This window comes from Anomaloglossus baeobatrachus, chromosome 2 (genome assembly GCF_048569485.1).
Source record: "Anomaloglossus baeobatrachus isolate aAnoBae1 chromosome 2, aAnoBae1.hap1, whole genome shotgun sequence".
Lineage (NCBI taxonomy): Eukaryota > Metazoa > Chordata > Amphibia > Anura > Aromobatidae > Anomaloglossus > Anomaloglossus baeobatrachus.
The window spans coordinates 563,696,507-563,714,954 of NC_134354.1; the positions used below are offsets into that span (position 1 = coordinate 563,696,507).

At 45.2% G+C, this 18,448-nt stretch overlaps 1 protein-coding gene and 1 long non-coding RNA gene across 2 annotated transcripts in view; one reads left to right on the forward strand and one right to left on the reverse strand.

Annotated features, from left to right (window-relative positions):
- ITGBL1 (integrin subunit beta like 1) overlaps positions 1 to 18,448 on the forward strand; it is a 595,662-nt gene that overhangs the window by 258,766 nt on the left and 318,448 nt on the right. The window lies entirely within an intron of this gene.
- Positions 1 to 18,448, reverse strand: part of LOC142290393 (uncharacterized) — a 259,883-nt gene that overhangs the window by 88,660 nt on the left and 152,775 nt on the right. Inside the window, exon 3 of the long non-coding RNA XR_012750289.1 lies at positions 17,407 to 17,504. This is a non-coding gene — a long non-coding RNA (uncharacterized LOC142290393). The remainder of the gene's footprint in view (positions 1 to 17,406; positions 17,505 to 18,448) is intronic.

Genomic DNA, 18,448 nt, shown 5'->3' on the forward strand with positions numbered 1-18,448 from the left:
TCTAATGAGACTGTGCAAAATCATTGTAAAGGGAAGGGGATCATGGGCATGTGTGACATCGCCTATTGTGATCTCTGGATCTTGTGCTATTAGCGCTGTATTAGGCCTCTGCCACACTCACGTGAAATTCACGCACATGCCGAGAGACACGTATTTTCCCTGCGTGTTGCGTGCAGGTAAGTACGTGTCTCTGGTAAGTGCGGGCCACGTGTGTTCTACGTGTGCTATCCGCGATAGCACACGTAGAACCGGTAATTATTATACTCACCTGGTCCTTCCTTATCTCCGCGCTGCTGTCCGTGGTGCTGATCCTCGGTCTCCAGCCCTCCCGTCTCCCCGCTGCTGCTGCTGCCAGGCAGTGAAGTGAATATTCAATGAGAATAATGAGCGGCGGTCGGCAGCAAGAGGCAGCAGCGGCAGAGACAGGAGGGCTGGAGAAGGTGAGTTAATGTTTAGTTTTTTTTTCAATGACATGTGTGTTTTCTCCGGCGCGTGTCACACGGGACCGCATCCACACTACACCCGTGTGGTGCGGGTGCGGGCCGTGTGACACCCGTGCTGCCGGTGAAAAAACGGACATGTCAGCGCTTTCAAAAACGCACACACGTACAAACGCACACGGACACACGTTCCGTGTGGTTTTACGTGTGTGTGCCTGCTACAATAGGGTAGCATTGGTTAAAGTGTCTCCGTGCCGCCGGTACGTGTAAAAAATGACAAACACATGCCGGAGGCACGGATGTGTGGCAGAGGCCTTAAAGTGTTATCTATAAATGTAATCTTGATTTTGCTGATGATGAACTTTTTGAATACTTTTCCTACAGCAATTTAGAGTCCAAAAAAGGCCCAGTGCCCGCTGTGATAAATGCAAGTATATTAATTTTCTTTTTTAATAAAGATTGTGATATGAAAAAGAAATTAAAAATTATATGTGAAACACAAAAACCTAATTACAAGAGTAACAACCATTTTAATTTTTACTTCATAAATCAATAGTACATGTTAAAATAAGCAACTTTGTGGTATATGTTATCAGAAAAACCTGCTTCTTCTCTGCCAGGACTGACCATTTTATTTTGGTCTCATCTGTCCATAAAACATTGTCCAGGTGGTCTCTAGGATCTGGAGACAGGCAGCAATGTTCTTTTTAGAGAACAGTAGCTTTCTTCTTGCTATAGTACTATGCAAACCATCATTGTCTATTGTCTACTGATGGTGGACTCATGAACATTAACATTAGCTAATGTGAGAAGAACCTTTTGTTACCTTATATTTACCATGGGTTTCTTTGTGACACCATGGACTAATATTGATAATATTTTGTGTAGGGGGTGGGGAGTTAGAGACAGAGGTCCAACCTTCCCCTCCCCCTCCATTTACATAAAAATCGTATCAGCAGTAACTGTCATCTCCTATCTCTGTAGAGTAAAAATTGTCTTCACTGTTTGAATAAGCTTGGGATCAACTTTCTGTATAGTGCAAATACAAATCTCCATTCTTATACTAACCTAATAGCCACAAGTAGCACTGAAAGTGGAGATATAAAGCAGATATAGGTAGATTGGTGATATACCAACCATTGAAAAAAAAACAATTTTCTAGAGAATGATTTTTATGCCAATATAGCCATACACATTTTAATCCATATAGACTAAAGGCTGCTATACACGCAGCCATCTCGCTAGCGAGATCGCTAGCGTGCGTACCCGCCCCCGTCATTTGTGCGTCACGGGCAAGTCGCTGCCCGTGGTGCACAACATCGCTCTGACCCATCACACTACTTGCCTGCCTAGCAACGTCGCTGTGACTGGCGAACCGCCTCCTTTCTAAGGGGGCGGTTCGTTCGGCGTCACAGCAATGTCACTAAGCGGCCAATAGAAGCGAAGGGGCGGAGATGAGCGGGACATAATATCCCGCCCACCTCCTTCCGTCCTCATTGCGGGCGGCCGCAGGTACGAGGTTGTTTCTCGTTCCTGCGGTGTCACACGTAGCGATGTGTGCTGCCACAGGAATGACGGACAACTGGCATCCTGCAACAGCAATGATATTTGAGAACTGGACAGCGTGTCAACGATCAACGATAAGGTACGTAAAATTGCCTGGTAACGGTCGTTCGTGCGTTTCACACGCAACGACATCGCTAAAGAGGCCAGATGTGCGTCACGAATTCCGTGACCCCAACGACATCGCGTTAGCAATGTCGTTGCATGTAAAGCGGCCTTTAGTTATTGAAACTAGCTATACACCGTACATTGGTACTTGAAAGTTTGTGAAGCCTATAAAGTTTTCCATATTTTTGCATAACTTGTACCTAAAATTACATTAGCTTTTCACACTGATCATAAAAGTAAGGAGGGTAATAATTACATTGAATTTCCTCCATTTGTAAATACAATATGTTTGCTTATGGATTGGTGAAGTCCAAATCTTTAAAATAGTTGTGCAAAATTATTCAGCTTTTTGAGTAACAACAACTCTTAGGGTGGCTTTGCACGTTGCAACATCGCACGTGTGATGTCGGTGGGGTCAAATCGAAAGTAACGCACATCCGGCGTCACTTTCGACATCGTAGTGTGTAAATCCTAGATGCTACGATTAAGCATTAGGAAGGAGGTGGGACGCCGGCCAGAGCGACGTCGCAGGACAGGTGAGTACATGTGAAGCTGGCGTAGCGATAATGTTCGCTATGCCAGAAATCACAAGATATCGCTGCTGCGACGGGGGCGGGCACTATCGCGTGCGACATCGCAGCATCGGCTTGCGATGTCGCAACACGCAAAGCCCGCCTTATTCCGAGGTCTTAAGAAATCTATTTTATTTATGCTACACCTCCACAAACGTGTTGGGAAGATCAGATTTTGAGAGATCTCTATTCTTTAAATAACACAGGCTGCTCACTCACCCCTAATGGTCATCCCATCATGGATTGAAAACACCAGATTATATTTTCACCTTTAAATTATCTGCAATCCTAAAGGTTTATATACTTTTGCCGCTCATAGACATAGGGATATTGGATCAATTTACTCCTTTAAAAAAAAATGTCAAAATCTAATATTTTTGACTCATTTGTTTGATTTGGTTCTCTTTATCTACTTTTGGGACCTGTGTGAAAATTTGGTGTAGTTTTAAGTGAAATTTATGGAGAAAGATGGAAATTTCTGAAGACTTCACAAACTTTAAAGCACCACTGTGAATAAATATCCATGAAAGATATTCATACTAATTTTCTGAAAACATTCTTTAATCCTTTAGTGATGGTCACTGTACATGTATGGAAGCTGTACACTATCACTATCACTCTGTACAGTGTGGGCACTGAATCACATCAGTTTAATTTCTGAAATGACAATGTCAAGTATGACAGCAGCTTTCAAAAGGCCTCCAACATGGCACCTGTAACGTCTGACGCCATTCATAACCCTGCCACTCATTTTAAGGAAGACTAGTAATTTTGCAGCATTTTAGTTGTCTTGGTTGCAGGGAGTACAGAGAAAAAGCAGGTGGTTGTGAGAAATGTAGTTTACATTGGTCACATGGGAAGCAGTGAAGAGCCATTCACTTTGCATTGAACAAACAGACAAAATTATAAAACAGCTGGAGTCTGAAAATATGTAAGAAATTAGCCAGTAAGGATCTGAAAGATTGGTTGGGTCACCTTAAAAAGATTATTAGGCCCCTTTCACACATCAGTTTTTTGCTGTCAGTCACAATCCGTTGGCTCGACGGATCCATAGCAGATTTTGGGAAAACTGATGCGATGGATCCGTTTTTCTACGGATCCGACTGGCTAGCTATTTTGATTACTAAATAATAATTTTAGCATGCTCAGTTATTAAAAACAGAATCCGTCACCAGATTCTGTCATTTGACGGATTACGACAGATCCTGTGCCTATAGGCTTCCATTCTACCAAACGACGGACAGCGACGTATCCGTCGCTGTCTGATTTTTCGACATAGACAAAAAAAAGTTACTTTGTCCGTTGTCTCTGTCCGACGGACAAACAATTTTTGACGTATCCATCGAATGACGGATGAAACATGAGGCCATTCATCGCAACCGTCACTAATACAAGTCGATGAGAAAAAAACTAATCCAGCGGCATCAGTTGCCGGATCCGTTTTTTTCAAAATTTGACGGATTGTAACTGATGGCAAAAAACTGATGTGTGAAAGGGACCTTAGACTACAAGGAGTTTTTTTAAAAAAAATAATAACAGATTCTGGGATAACTGATTTAAAGGGGTTGTGCACTACCTGGACAACACCTTCTCAATCCCTGTTGTGCCACAGTAAAACATTAATTAACATTAACATTAATACTCACCTCAAGTGCCAGCATTGTTCCATTGGTGTTGGTACTGGCTCTCCCGGGGCTCATGTGACAATTTATGTTTTCTCTTTAAAGCTACTATTTAAAGGGAAGCTGTCTTTAATTTTTTTTTACCACCTAAGCTAAGAGCATCATGATGTAGAGACAGAGATCCCTTGATTCCAGTGATGTGTCACTGACAGGGCTGCTTGCTATAGTTTTAATAAAATAACTGTTTTATAAGCAGATTATCACTAGAGAACTAATAAACCTGCTGCCAGGTAGTCTTTAATATTCATGACCTGTGTCAAACATTGTCCCAACACTGATTTGCAGACACTTGCTATGCACGGTGTGTACAGAAAGATGTCAATCAGTGGTATGGGCGGGGTTATATAGAGCTCAGTATTCACACAACTGGTAGATCTCTGCAGCAGAGATATTATCAAAATCGCAGCAACCTGTAAAATCAGTGACACTGCGCTGTAATCAGGGTTCCTGTCTTTACATCCTGCTGCTCTCAGATAACCAAACAAAAACCGGAGAATAGAGTCCCATTAAATAAATATAATAAATTGCTTATTTTAATTTTGGTGTGCAGTTAAATAAAAAGTAATGTTTAATAGTGGGAATACCACTTTAACACTGAAGGGGAAAAGGGAGCTTCCGTTTAATGTCAGAAAAGAATTGGAATCAACTATGGTAATTTCAGCCATGTTCACAAACAAACTAGGAACAAATCGACTACTGTGTCTAATCAACCATAATAAAAGTCTACAGTAGATAGCTAATATCAATCATGGATCATACTTTAACCTCCTTTCCACAGCTGTTCTTCTCTGAAATTATTAATAATCTGCATAACAGGGTCGTTCAAGTGCTTTATCACCATCTGAGGACTGTGCGTGAAGAAGACTCACACAACTGAAAATGAAAAAGGCTGCTCAACCTTGAGTTTTACTTGACATAAACCCCTTTAACCTCTTAACAATCCAGGAATTTTTTGTTTATATGTTTTTGTTTTTTCCTTTCCTTCTTTCAGGACTTATTACCCTTTAATTTTTCCGTTGACATAGCTGTTTGAATGCACCATTCATTTTACCATATGACTTACTAAAAAATGGAAAAATATTCCAAGTGCAGTTAAACTGCACAAATAAAAATGCAATTCTTATTGAAAAAATGAATAGGGGTTCTCAGCCTCAAAATACCAGCCTGATTCCGCCCCAGTAGTGGAGCTTTGGCTCTTCCCGGTTGCCCTGGTGCTTTGACAATTGCAGTGATTGGGGCTGATATATGATTTGTAGTGCCCAAAAACACAGCTGATATCAAGCCCTGTTGTTAGTAATGGACAGATGCCGACCTATTTTGCACTTTTTGACAGAGAATCCACTTTGCCGCACCTTGTCTTATTCAAACCTGTGCACATTCAGCTTATATCTCTGCCTTTATCATGTCAGGCCCTGCACAATATCAAGCAACAAGTTATTTTCCATCTATTACAAATCAGCAGGCAGTGTGCACTTTGGGCGGATTGCGGCTCCCGATCTCCAGGGCAATGCATCCCTTCAGCCTGCTGCGGGCCCACCCCCTTTGCCATTTGTCCAGGGGAGCTGAGACGTATCACGTGGGACGCCAAACTCAGGAAGAGTTTTGGGGGCTGTGACTTGGGGGGGGAGCATGATACTGTTGCATATACCGACTGATTGGTATTAAGGTAATGCTCAGCCAATTGAATTTAGGTATATACAGTATATCCCTGTCACTTTTGCCCATGTCCACCAAACTCCTTCCGAAGAAGCACTGTTGTGAAACACGCTTCAAGGGATGCTGCTGCCTCCACATGGTTTGGTAACTGTATGTATATTATGTGACTCTTTCCATATTGCCAGCGCTCCTTTGATTTCTATGAAACAAGACTGCCTTTATCTACAAGTAAATATTTATAGCACTAGCACTTTATATTTTTTCTTTTTCTTCATATTTTGCTGTGAATCTTAAGAATCTTAAATATTTTTGAAAATTTGTTCTAAATTTTCCTATCCATCACAGCAATTAATGAGACATGCTATTTTAGTGTAATGCGATCCCCTTGAATGGTCTTGTTGATTATTGGTTTTGCTGGAAATTGAATGTTTATCTCCATTGAATAGTTTATTATTAATGTATGCACTCTTTGGACTAATTCATTGCTATACACCATGTTGTTTTGTAACAATATCAGTTACATCTCTAACATCTCTTTTTGCGGTCTAAGTCACAGCGTTGAAACATTTAGATGTTACCACTATTGTATTTTGTGCCATTTCCATGTGTCTCTATGTCTGTGGTATACCATTATCTACCTCACCTTTTTTAATTGTTGTTTATATATCTATCTAATAAAGTTTGATTTTACAGTACACTTTTATCAGCCATAATAAAAGTCTACGATAGATAGCTAATATCAATCATGGATTATACTTTCGCCTCCTAGCTGTGGAAGCGATAGGCTGAGAGGCACTTCCAAGAAATGACGAGCTGGTCCTTTAAGAGAAGGGCAGTTCTGTGTGCGCTGCCCTAGGAGCACTTCTGGAGAACTTGTACGGCATGCATAGACCCCGGGAGGGGGAAGCAGTGAATGCCCACGTGGAGGACCGCAGGAAAGCCTGGTAGCGTGGTGCGGCCAGCCACAGCGGTGAGTGAGTGGGCGTCACTGCAAGGAGGGGATTGAGGGGTGAAGGGACGCCAGCTCTTCAATTAACAACTAGACCTGTTCTTTTTTTCCTTGTGAGCTTTTGTTTCTGTGCTGGTAATTTGCCTTTTCCTTTGATCTCTTTTTTGTTGCTGGTGATGGTGTCTTCCTCCCCTCCTTTTTTGGTATCCAGTCATGATGTCAGAAAATCCATATCTAGTGAAAAAATCAGTAGTAGACATGAAAGATTTTTATTTTTGAGGAGTAATCCATATAGGCATAACCTTTTTTTCTCCAGTTATTTGCATGATTTCTTTGCCAATTATAAACATACCCACTCCATATCAGAATTCCATTTATGTCTCTTAGGCTATGTGCACACGCTGCGTTTTTATGATGCTGCGTTTTTGTGCATTTTTGACCGCTAAAAACGCACAAAAACGCACCCGCGATTTGGTGCGTTTTTGGCTGCGTTTTGCTGCATTTTTGATCTCTGCGTTTTTCTGCATTTTTCCAATGCATTGCATGGGGGAAAAACGCAGAAAAACGCAAGAAAGAATTGACATGTCCATTTTTTTTTTAAGCTAAAAAACGCAGCTTAAAAAAAAGTTGTGTGCGGACAGCAAAAATGAAAACTCATAGACTTTGCTGGGGAAGCAAAGTCATGCAGTTTTGAGGCCAAAAACGCACCAGAAAAATGCGCAAAAACGCAGCGAAAAACGCACTGTGTGTGTCGCGGGCGGAGGAGGGGACGCTGCGCTCACCCACTGCTCGGGTCCGGCTGCTGCTGCTCGGTGGTGGCTCGAGCGGTGGGCCGGATCCCGGGGACTCGAGCGGCGTTCCTCGCCCGTGAGTGAAAAGGGAGGTTGGTGTGTGGTTTGGAGATATTGTCCATGACGCCACCCACGGTTGTGGTGAGGTTGTGACACCACCGCTGCTCTGGACGGGGATCCCGGGAGCGATGACAGGGAGCAGCTTGGATGTTGGTTCTCCCCTCCGTGGGTAGAGGGTTGGTTGTCCCGGGGCCCTGGTGAGGGTTTGGGGATGACAGGCGGGTTACGGGGCCTGGTGAGGTGCAGGGTCGCGGGGGCAGCGCTGTGCCACACGGCACGGTGGTACTCACTCAGCCAGTAATTCACACAGAGTCTCTGGTCAAACAAACGGCTGGATAGACGGGTCCCACAGGCGGCTGTGGTTGTTCTCCTCCCGGCAGGTTGATGGTGACTGCCTTTCCCTGCACCTGTGTTGTGTTATGGTTCCAATGGCTTCCCACCGGTAACCCGCTCCCCAGCTTGGATGGATGCTGAGGGAGCCCCTTTTGCCCGCAGGCTCTGGCCCTGGGAACTGTAGCCTTGGCGGTGACTGTGTTTCCCTCTACGGTGTGAGCTGTTGCCTTCAATCGGGTCTTGGCTGCTGGGAAACCCCGGAGGTTCCCTTCGCTAATGGATTTGACCGGTTTTACGGCGACTCCTAGCCTGGTCGGAGTTCGTAGGCCCTGCCGGATGGTGCTGGCTTCTCTTTACTCTCCGATCCGGTACCGCCGGGCCACCGCCCGTCCACGGTCCATACGGTTTACTCCGATTAGCCTCTCCTGCAGACGGTCACCACCGTCTGCCAACCTTGCTGAGTGCCCGGGCCACACACCCGGACACGGTCAGTCTCCTCTGCTACCACTTTCCTCTCCAAAACTCAACTGTCTACTTTTCCCACCTCCAGGACTGTGAACTCCTCGGTGGGCGGGACCAACCGCCTGGCCCACCCCCTGGTGTAGACATCAGCCCCTGGAGGAAGGCAACAAGGATTTTGTGTTTGGCTTCGGTGTGCCTAGCCGGGGTGTAGGGTGTGCTGGTGTAGTACCTGTGACGACCTGGCTTGTCCAGGGCGCCACATGTGCACATAGCCTTAGTGTCCTCCAAATCAAGGAGCAATTTATCTGTATGTGTAGATACAAGCTCTCTAAAGACAGTCCACTCCTCATTCTTCACTAACAATTGTAGTTTAATCTCATCTCAGGTAATCTTGTATTTTCCAAAATGAGTGCAAAAGAAAGAATCCCCCAACATAAAATTAGGACATATTTTAGACCATCAATTGTGGGTGCATGTGCTCTCTTGGCAAGAAAACTGCTCCTGTGATGAGTCCACTGGTGAAACGCATAGGGAGATCCAGGAGAGATCCAGGAGCACATCATAGTACTTAGGTGAAGTTTGATGCTGTTAAGAGCCTGAGGATTGACTCCCAACCCACATGGTGCTTGACGGTGTTGGTGAGATCGTTCCATTTACATATTGATGTTGTTGCTAAGGTACTCTGTGTATATATTTTTTATGGATCTGATAGATCAGTGTAAAGAATCACTTGAGCACAACTGTATTTACTATTTGGAGCAGTCCATCTGTTGGTTTGATATATTTATCTTCATCTGCTGCTTAATTCAAACGGTTTTGCTATACATACATTCCTTATGCAAACAGGGACTGTGTCCTAGTAATGTTTTGCACTTTGTCCAGTGTTATTGTACTGCCCCGGGGCTCGGCCGGCTGCTGAGCCGCTCGGATCCATGCTTGTCGGTGGGTGGCTCGAGCTCCTCACGGACCCGGAGGTCACGTCGCTCTGAAAGGGAGTTGGCACTACGTGTAGGGACTTCGGTGGGGAGGTCCACGGCTGGAGCCGCGGTTGTTTGGGGATTTGAGTTCGTAACACCACCCATGGGTTGTGGTGACTGGACGGACACCACCGCTGCCATTGACTAGGCTCCCGGGGACGGTGTTGCGCAGCTTGGTGTTGACCCCTTCATGGGTAGGGGAATGATGGTCCCGGGGGCCCGAGGGAGGTGCTGAGGCGGGGGATTGGATGTGTGCTGGCGTGTCGGCACGGTGCGGCGCGGTGCACGGCCCGAAGGCACTGTTGTACTCACTATTACAAACACGCTGGAGTCTCTGGTAAACCAAACAAGATGGTGGACGGTGCCTGCAGCCGGCTGCGCTTTTCCCTTTTTAGGTTGGTGGTTTCTGCCTTTCTCCTGCACCTCACTTTTGTAGAAATGATGACTCCTATGCCTGAGCAACGGTAGTCCGCTCCCCAGCCTGGTGTGTGCCGGTAGAGCCCTTTTGCCTGCAGACGCTGGCCCGTCGGGTCTCGATGCCTGGGCGGTGGCTTTCTACCTCTATGGTTGGGCTGTTGTCTTCAGTCGGGTCTTAGATGGGAAAGGGCCTAAAGTCCAGTCCTAATCAGTTTATTCGACTCGGTCCAGTTGTTTCTGGGCCTCGTACTGGGTCTGAGCACCCTTCCTGGTGCTCCGGTTTCCAATCGGCTTCTCGGTTCGGTACCGGTGGGCCACCACCCGATCCCGGTCCCTTACGGTTCCACCGGCTGTAATCCCAGCTCTTGCAGGCGGCCACCACCATCTGCCTCCTTGCCAGAGGTGACTGGGCTCCAATCCAGACACCTGGTGTTAGATTATGGCAGACCTGGACACACCACTCCACTTCACTGTCAAAACTAATCTCCACCGTTTTCTTGCCTCAGGGCCTGTGAACTCCTCTGTGGGTGGAGCCAATCACCTGGCTCCGCCCCCTGGTGTGAACATCAAACGCGGAGGGAGGTGACAAGGGTTTTGTAGGATGGCTGCTGTCACCTTATTAACCCCTTCACGACCTTTGACGGATCTAGCCGTCATGGTGCCCTGGTACTTAAAGACCCATGACGGATACATCCGTCATGGCGGAATCGCGGCACCAGAGCACCGGGCACCGCCATCGGTTTTAAAAAACTGTAGATTCGGGAAGGAGAGGACTTGTACCTAACCTCAGGAGGGGTGGTGTCTCCTTCCCGGACCTACGGAGGCTGTGATTGGCTGACGAACGCCGCTCAGCCAATCACAGCCAGTGTTATGTTTCAGCCATTGAAAATGGCTGAAGCATTGAAATCCAGCCATGTCAGTGCAGCTGCAGCACTGGCCATTGGCTGGAGCTCAGTGTGCTTTACTGCACCCGCCCCCAGCTCTGATTGGAGAGATTGGCCTTGTGACCCATCTCTCCAAGCAGTACCGTGCATCTGGGACCGGGTGAGCTCGCTGTAGGAGATCGCTCTCCTTAGCTTCTCCCTCCGTGGAATCTGAGGAGAGCGATCCCTGCGGGCGCCCATCTGTGAGTCACAGCCCCCGATCCACCGCTGCCCTGCTCCATGTGCTTCGCCCCTGCTCTCCCGCTGCGCCCCTGCATCTGACGCCGCTACTCTCCCCCTGCATGTGACGCCGCTACTTTCCGGCTGCGCCCCTGCATGTTACGCCGCTACTCAGCAGTAAGAAAGCAGTGGCGTCAGATGAAGGGGGGGCGCAGCGGCGTCAGATGCATGGAGGCATCTGACGCCACTGCTCTCACGCTGCGCCCCCCCCCCTGCATCTGATGCCACTGCTTTCTTTCTGCTGCCTGCTTGTATCTGCCGCTCCACCGCCCCTGCATCTGCCTCTCCACCGCCCCTGCATCTGCCGCTGCACTCTCCCCATCAGCCACTGCACTCTCCCCATCAGCCGCTCCACCGCCCCTGCATCTGCCGCTGCACTGTCCCTATTAGCCACTGCACTCTCCCCATCAGTCGCTCCACCGCCCCTGCATCTGCCGCTGCACTGTCCCCATTAGCCACTGCACTCTCCCCATCAGCCGCTCCACCGCCCCTGCATCTGCCGCTGCACTGTCCCCATTAGCCACTGCACTCTCCCCATCAGTCGCTCCACCGCCCCTGCATCTGCCGCTGTACTGTCCCCATTAGCCACTGCACTCTCCCCATCAGTCGCTCCACCGCCCTGCATCTGCCGCTGCACTCTCCCCATTAGCCACTGCACTCTCCCCATCAGCCGCTCCACCGCCCCTGCATCTGCCGCTGCACTGTCCCCATTAGCCACTGCACTCTCCCCATCAGCCGCTCCACCGCCCCTGCATCTGCCGCTGCACTCTCCCCATCAGCCATTGCACTCTCCCCATCAGCCACTCCACCGCCCCTGCATCAGCTGCCGCACTCTCCCCATCAGCCGCCGCACTCTCCCCATCAGCCGCCGCACTCTCCCCATCAGCCGCCGCACTCTCCCCATCAGCCGCGCCGCCGCTCTCTCCCCATCAGACGCCGCACTCTCCCCATCAGCTGCTCCACCGCCCCTGCATCTGCCGCTGCACTCTCCCCATCAGCCACTGCACTCTCCCCATCAGCCGCTCCACCGCCCCTGCATCAGCCGCCGCACTCTCCCCATCTGCCGCTGCGCCCCTGCATCTGCCGCTTCGCCCCTGCATCTGCCACCTCACTCCCCCATCAGCCTCTGCGCCCCTGCATCTGCCACCTCACTCCCCCATCAGCCTCGTCGCCCCTGCATCTGCCACCTCACTCCCCCATCAGCCTCTGCCCCCTCCCTGATCTGCTGCCTGCTCTCTCCCATCCCCTTAATCCTCTGCCCCCTCTCCCCCCTCCCGGATCTGCTGCAATCCTGCTGCCTAGATCCATTCTGTAAGGTAGCTATCCCCAATCTCACCTCCCACTCCCATTACACCCTTCCCCTCGCCCCCCCCTTCCTCCGCCGCTCCTCCATCCGCCGCGCCCTCTCCCATCCTCCGCCGCGCCCCCTCTCCCATCTTCCGCCGCCCCCTCTCCCATCCTCCGCCGCGCCCTCTCCCATCCTCCGCCGCGCAGCCTATCCCATCCTCCGCTGCTCCTGCATCCGTTGCGCCCTCTTCTATCCTCCATCCATCTTTTTTCCATCCCACCTAGTCCCCCCCCCTTTTTGCAGCACATCCGTGCATTCGTCCTAATTTTTTTTATGTAAACTAAGAAAGAAATACAAATAAACTTAGTTTAGGGCCAGTAAAATTGTACTGTAGTAATCGTCAACTACAGTATTTTTTACTGAATATTGTAAGGGTCAGCCGAGTGCCACACATGAGAGCGATGCACAAGCCTCACTCCGCATCATCCGGCACGGTTGTTCTCTTCCAGACAGGAGTGTGCGGCTGTGTCGGGTGATGTGATGCGAGATTTGTGCATTGCTCTCACGTGTGGCACTTGCTTTAGTGTCAGTTGCAGGCGCTCATTATATATATATTTTTTTTTTTACTGACGTCTGTATTTTTTATTTTGCCAAACTAATATTTCTTTGTATGGGGGGGTCTAGTTTCCAACATGGGGTCACATGTGGGGGAGCTCCACTGTTTGGGCACATCAGGGGGATCTCCAAACGCAACATGGTGCGGCTAACAATTCCAGCTAATTTTCCATTTAAAAAGTCAAATGACGCTCCTTCCCTCTGGAGCTCTGCCGTGCGCCCAAACAGTGGTTTTCTGCCACAGATGAGGTATCAGCGTACTCAGAACAAATTGCCCAACAAATTTTGCGGTCCATTTTATCCTGATACCCCTGTAAAAATTAAAAAATTGAGCCTAAAATAACATTTTTGTGGAAAAAAAAAGTACTTTTTTGTTTTTATGCCTCAATGTATGAAGCACGTGAGGGTTCAAAGTGCTCATTACCCATGTAGATTTATGCCATGGGGGTCTAGTTTCCAAAATGAGGTCACTTGTGGGGGAGCTCCATTGTTTAGGCACCTCGAGCGGGTCTCCATACGCAACATGGCGTACGCTAATAATTCCAACCAATTTTGATGTGAAATGGCGCTCCTTCTCTTCTGAGCCCCGCCGTGTGCCCAGACAATTACTTTCCACCACATATAAGGTATCTGTATACTCAGGAGAAATTGCACAATACATTTTATGGTGCATTTTTTCCAGATACCCTTGTGGAAAAAAAAGCTACCTGGTTGAAATAACAATTTCATGATAAAAAAAAATATATATATTTTCACGGCTGAACATTCTAAACTTTTGTGAAGCCTCCAGGGGTTCAAAGTGCTCAGTAAACATCTAGATAAATTCAATGAGGGGTCTAGTTTCCAAAATGGGGTCACTTGTGGGGGAGCTTTAATGTTTAGGCACCTCAGGGGGTCTCCAAACACAACATGGCATCCACTAACGATTCCAGACAATTTTGCGTTTGAAAAGTCAAATGTCGCTCCTTGCCTTCCGAGCCCTGCTGTGCACCCAAACATTTGATTTCCACCACATATGAGGTATCTGTGTACTCAGGAGAAAATGCACAATACATTTTATGTTGCAATTTTTCCTGATACGCTTGTGGAAAAAAAAGCTACCTGATTGAAGTAACAATTTCGTGGTAATTTTTTATTTTTTTTATTTTCACGGCTCAAAGTTATTAACTTTTGTGAAGCCCCCAGAGGTTCAAAGTGCTCAATAAACATCTAGATAAATTCCATGAGGGGTCTAGTTTCCAAAATGGGGTCACTTGTGGAGGAGCTCCATTGTTTAGGCACCTCAGGGGGTCTCCAAACGCAACATCGCATCTGCTAATTATTCCAGACAATTTTGCTTTCAAAAATTCAAATGATGCTCCTTCTCTTCCGAGCCTTGCCGTGCGCCCAAACAATTGATTTCCCCCACATATGAGATATCGGTGTACTTAGGAGAAATTGCACAATTAATTTTATGGTGCATTTTTCCTGATACCCTTGTGAAAATGCTAAATTTTATGGCTAAAGTAACATTTTTGTGTAAAAAAGTAAAATTTTCATTTTTTTCCTTCCACATTGCTTTGGTTGCTGTAAAGCTCCTAAAGGGTTAATAAACTTTTTGGATGTAGTTTTGAGCAGAGTGAGGGGTGCAGATTTTAGAATGGGGTCACTTTTGGGTATTTTCTGTCACCTAGGTCTCTCAAAGTCACTCCAAATGTGATGTGGTACCTAAAAAATTTTTTGGGAAATTTTGTTGGAAAAATGAAAAATTGCTGATGAACTTTGAACCCCTCTAACTTCCTAACGGAAAAAAAAATTGTTTCGAAAATTGCGCTGGTGTAAAGTAGACAAGTGGGAAATGTTATATAGTAACTATTTTGTGTGACATATCTCACAGATTTATGGGCATAAAATTTCAAATTTTGAAAATTGCGAAATTTTCAAAATTTTCGCCAAATTTCCAAAATTTTCACAAATAAACGCAAAAAATATCGGCCTAAATTTACCATTGACATGAAGTACAATATGTCACGAAAAAACAGTCTCAGAATCGCCAGGATCCGTTGAAGCGTTCCAGAGTTATAACCTGTCAAAGTGACACTGGTCAGAAATGTAAAAAATGGCCAGGTCTTTAAGGTGAAAACAGGCTGAGGGCTGAAGGGGTTAAGGGGGGGAGGTGTTTGTGTAAGGGACTACCTGGCTAGTCCAGGGCGTCACATTATTGTGACTAATACGGTTTCACATTCACTTGCACTTTATATATTTATGTATGTATGTCTGGGTTATAGGAAATTTCCCTTTGGTTTTTAACTTACTAAGAAAAGTTAAGTTTTATATTGATTACCAAGCTGCTTGCTAATAATTTAAGTAATTACTGCTATTGTTACTATTATGAGTTATACTTTTGATTGACAACATTAATTCTGTCCCATCTTGTATTGGAAAACAGGAAAAAAAAATTCCAAGTGCGGTGAAATTGCAAAAAAGTGCAATTCCACAATTGTTTTTTGGGGTTTTTTATTTACTATGTTCATTATATGGTAAAACTGACCATCTGACCTGGAAATATGATTCCCCAGGTCAGTATGAGTTCATAGATACCAAAAATGTCTACTTTTATTTTTATTAAAGTAGTGAAAATAAACCCAGAAATTTGTCAAAAAAAAGAATTGCACTTTTGTTGCCATTTTCTGAGACCCATAGCGTTCTCATTTTTTGGGATCTGGAGCTAGAAAATGATCAAAATATATTATGTTGCCTAAAATGGTACCAATAAAAACTCCAACTTAGCCCACAAAAAACAAGCCCTCACATGACTCTGTCGGCAGAAAAATAAAAAGCTATAGCCTTCAAAAGTCAGTGGTGCAAAAATCTTTATTTTATAAAAAAAACTAAATTTTCGTTTGATAGTCAAACCTAAAAAACTGATACTGTATAAATGTGGAATCGCTTTAATCATACTGACCTGAGGAATAAGGCTGCCTAATCCCTTATATCGCACAGTGTAGAGCATAAAAAAATACATAAATACAGAAATTCTTCAACTGTTGTTGATTTGTTCATTCTGCCTCCCATAGATCGCAGCAAGGCAGGGCTCATATTTATCCTGCGCTGTACGTTGAGTGCTTACACCTGGGATTACGTGTAAATCTTTGAAACTCATGATTCCGATAAAATTCCCACTGGAAAATTCACTGTACTGATGCAGAGGGAGTCACTTTAAACTCTCGTCTGGACTTGTGTCCGGTGGAGTCCATTGTTTTACTCGCATTTTTTGGGGTGCACAAAAGTGCTTTCATCACAGTTTTGCTCACCTGTGAAAAGATGGACACCATTGAACAGAGGCCAAATGGAGTCCAGAGTAAACCTGCTGTCTTACTAGTAAATGGATCCATTGGGGGTTTCAACTGAATCATGTATTTCAGAGATGACGATGGAAAGTAAGTGCTCAGCATAGAGCACAGGATAAATGTGAACTGATCCAAAATGTCCTGTACCTCCACCATATAGCACTGAGGTCCATCATCTGCTAACAGAAATATAGGGGGCTTCCATGTTACTGGTAGCAGAAAGGCTATGGAAAAATGCTATGGCTACCCCCAAAAAACGAAAACCAGCAAAATTTGTGCTCCCAAATCCAAATGGACCCCTCCCTTCTAAGCACCACAATGTGCTTAAACCACAGTTAATGTCCACATGTTTGGTATTTCTGTAGTGAGGAGAGCCCACTCAATTTGCAGGGTGCAGGTTTCCAAAAGAATGAGCTGGGCTCAATGTACGGGCACTACAAAGATTTTAGTTATAAAATTCTGTGTGCGTGCACCTGGGGGTTCAGGATGCTCACTAAACATCTAGATAAATTCCTTGAGTGGTCTAGGTTATAAAATGGGGTCACTTGTTGGGGAGCGCTGCTGTTTAGGTACTCCATGGCTGTGCCAATGTGACATGGCACCCGTAAACCATTCCAACTAAATATGAACTCATATATGGCACTCCTTCCCTTCTTCATTATGTGACTCAAAAGTAGTTTTCAACCACATATTGATTATTGTCGAATTCAGGAGAAATTGCACAGAAAAACTATATGGTGCTTATCCCCTATTACTCTTGTGAAAATGGTAAATTTGAGGTTAAAACAACATTTTTGTGGTAAAAATGTATTCATTTTATTTTCAACGTTATAAACTCTGTAAAGCACTTGAGGGTTCAAAGTGCACATCAAAGATATTCATATATTACTTGTGGAAGAGGCCCACTGCTTAGGCACATCAGGGGTTCTGCAAACACGACATGATGTCCGCTAACAAATTCAAACAATTTTGTATTTAAAAAGTCCAATGGCCCTCCTTACCTTTTCAGCCCAGTCATGTGACCAAACAGTAGATTTCATCACATATGGGGTATCAGCATGTTCAGGAGAAACTGTACTGTGCATTTTCTTTTGTTACCCTAGGGAAAATGAAAATTAAAAATCTGCAGTCAAACCAACATTTTTGTTATAAACATTTTTTTTTGTCTCAATGTAATAAAATTCTGTGAAGGACCTGGGGGTTCAAGGTGCTCACCACAAATCTAGATAAGTTCCTTGATGGGTCTATTTTCCAAAATGAGGTCACTTGATAGGGATATCCATTGTTTAGGCACATCAGGGGCCCTCCAAATTCTACATGGTGTTATCTATCTACTCCAGACAATTTAGCACTCTAAATTTCAAATGGCACTCTTTCCCTTCCGAGTCCTACTGTTCACCCAAACAGTAAATTTCCACCCCACTTGTGGTATTGGCGTACTCAGAAGAAATGGCACAAAAATTTGTATGGTGCACTTTCTCTTGTTACCTTTGTAAAAATGCAAAATTTAGTCCTAAAGTAAAATTTTTGTAGACAAATAGTCAAATTTTCATTTTTTTCCTTCCACATTGCTTTAGTTCCTGTGAAGAACCTAAAGAATTAATAAATTCTTGGATGGATGTGATTTTAAGCAGTTTGCATGGTGTAGTTTATAGAATGGTGTCGATTTTGGGGATTTTCTGTTGTCTAGGCCTCTCAAAGTCACTTCAAATGTGATGTGGTTTCAAAAAAATAGTTTTGTAAATTTTGATGGAAAAATTAGAAATTTCTGATAAACTTTGAACCGTTCTAACTTCATAACAAACTATGAATTATTTTTCAAAAATTGTGCTGGTGTAAAGTAGACAAGTTGGAAATGTTATTTATTAAACATTTTATATTACATAACGCTCTTATTTAAAAGCATAAAAATAAAAATTTTGAAAATTGACAATTTTTTTATCAAATTTCAGATTTTTTCACAAATAATGCAAAAAATATTTTCCCACATTTACCACTATCATGAAGTACAATGGGTCATGAAAAAACAGTCTCAGAATCACT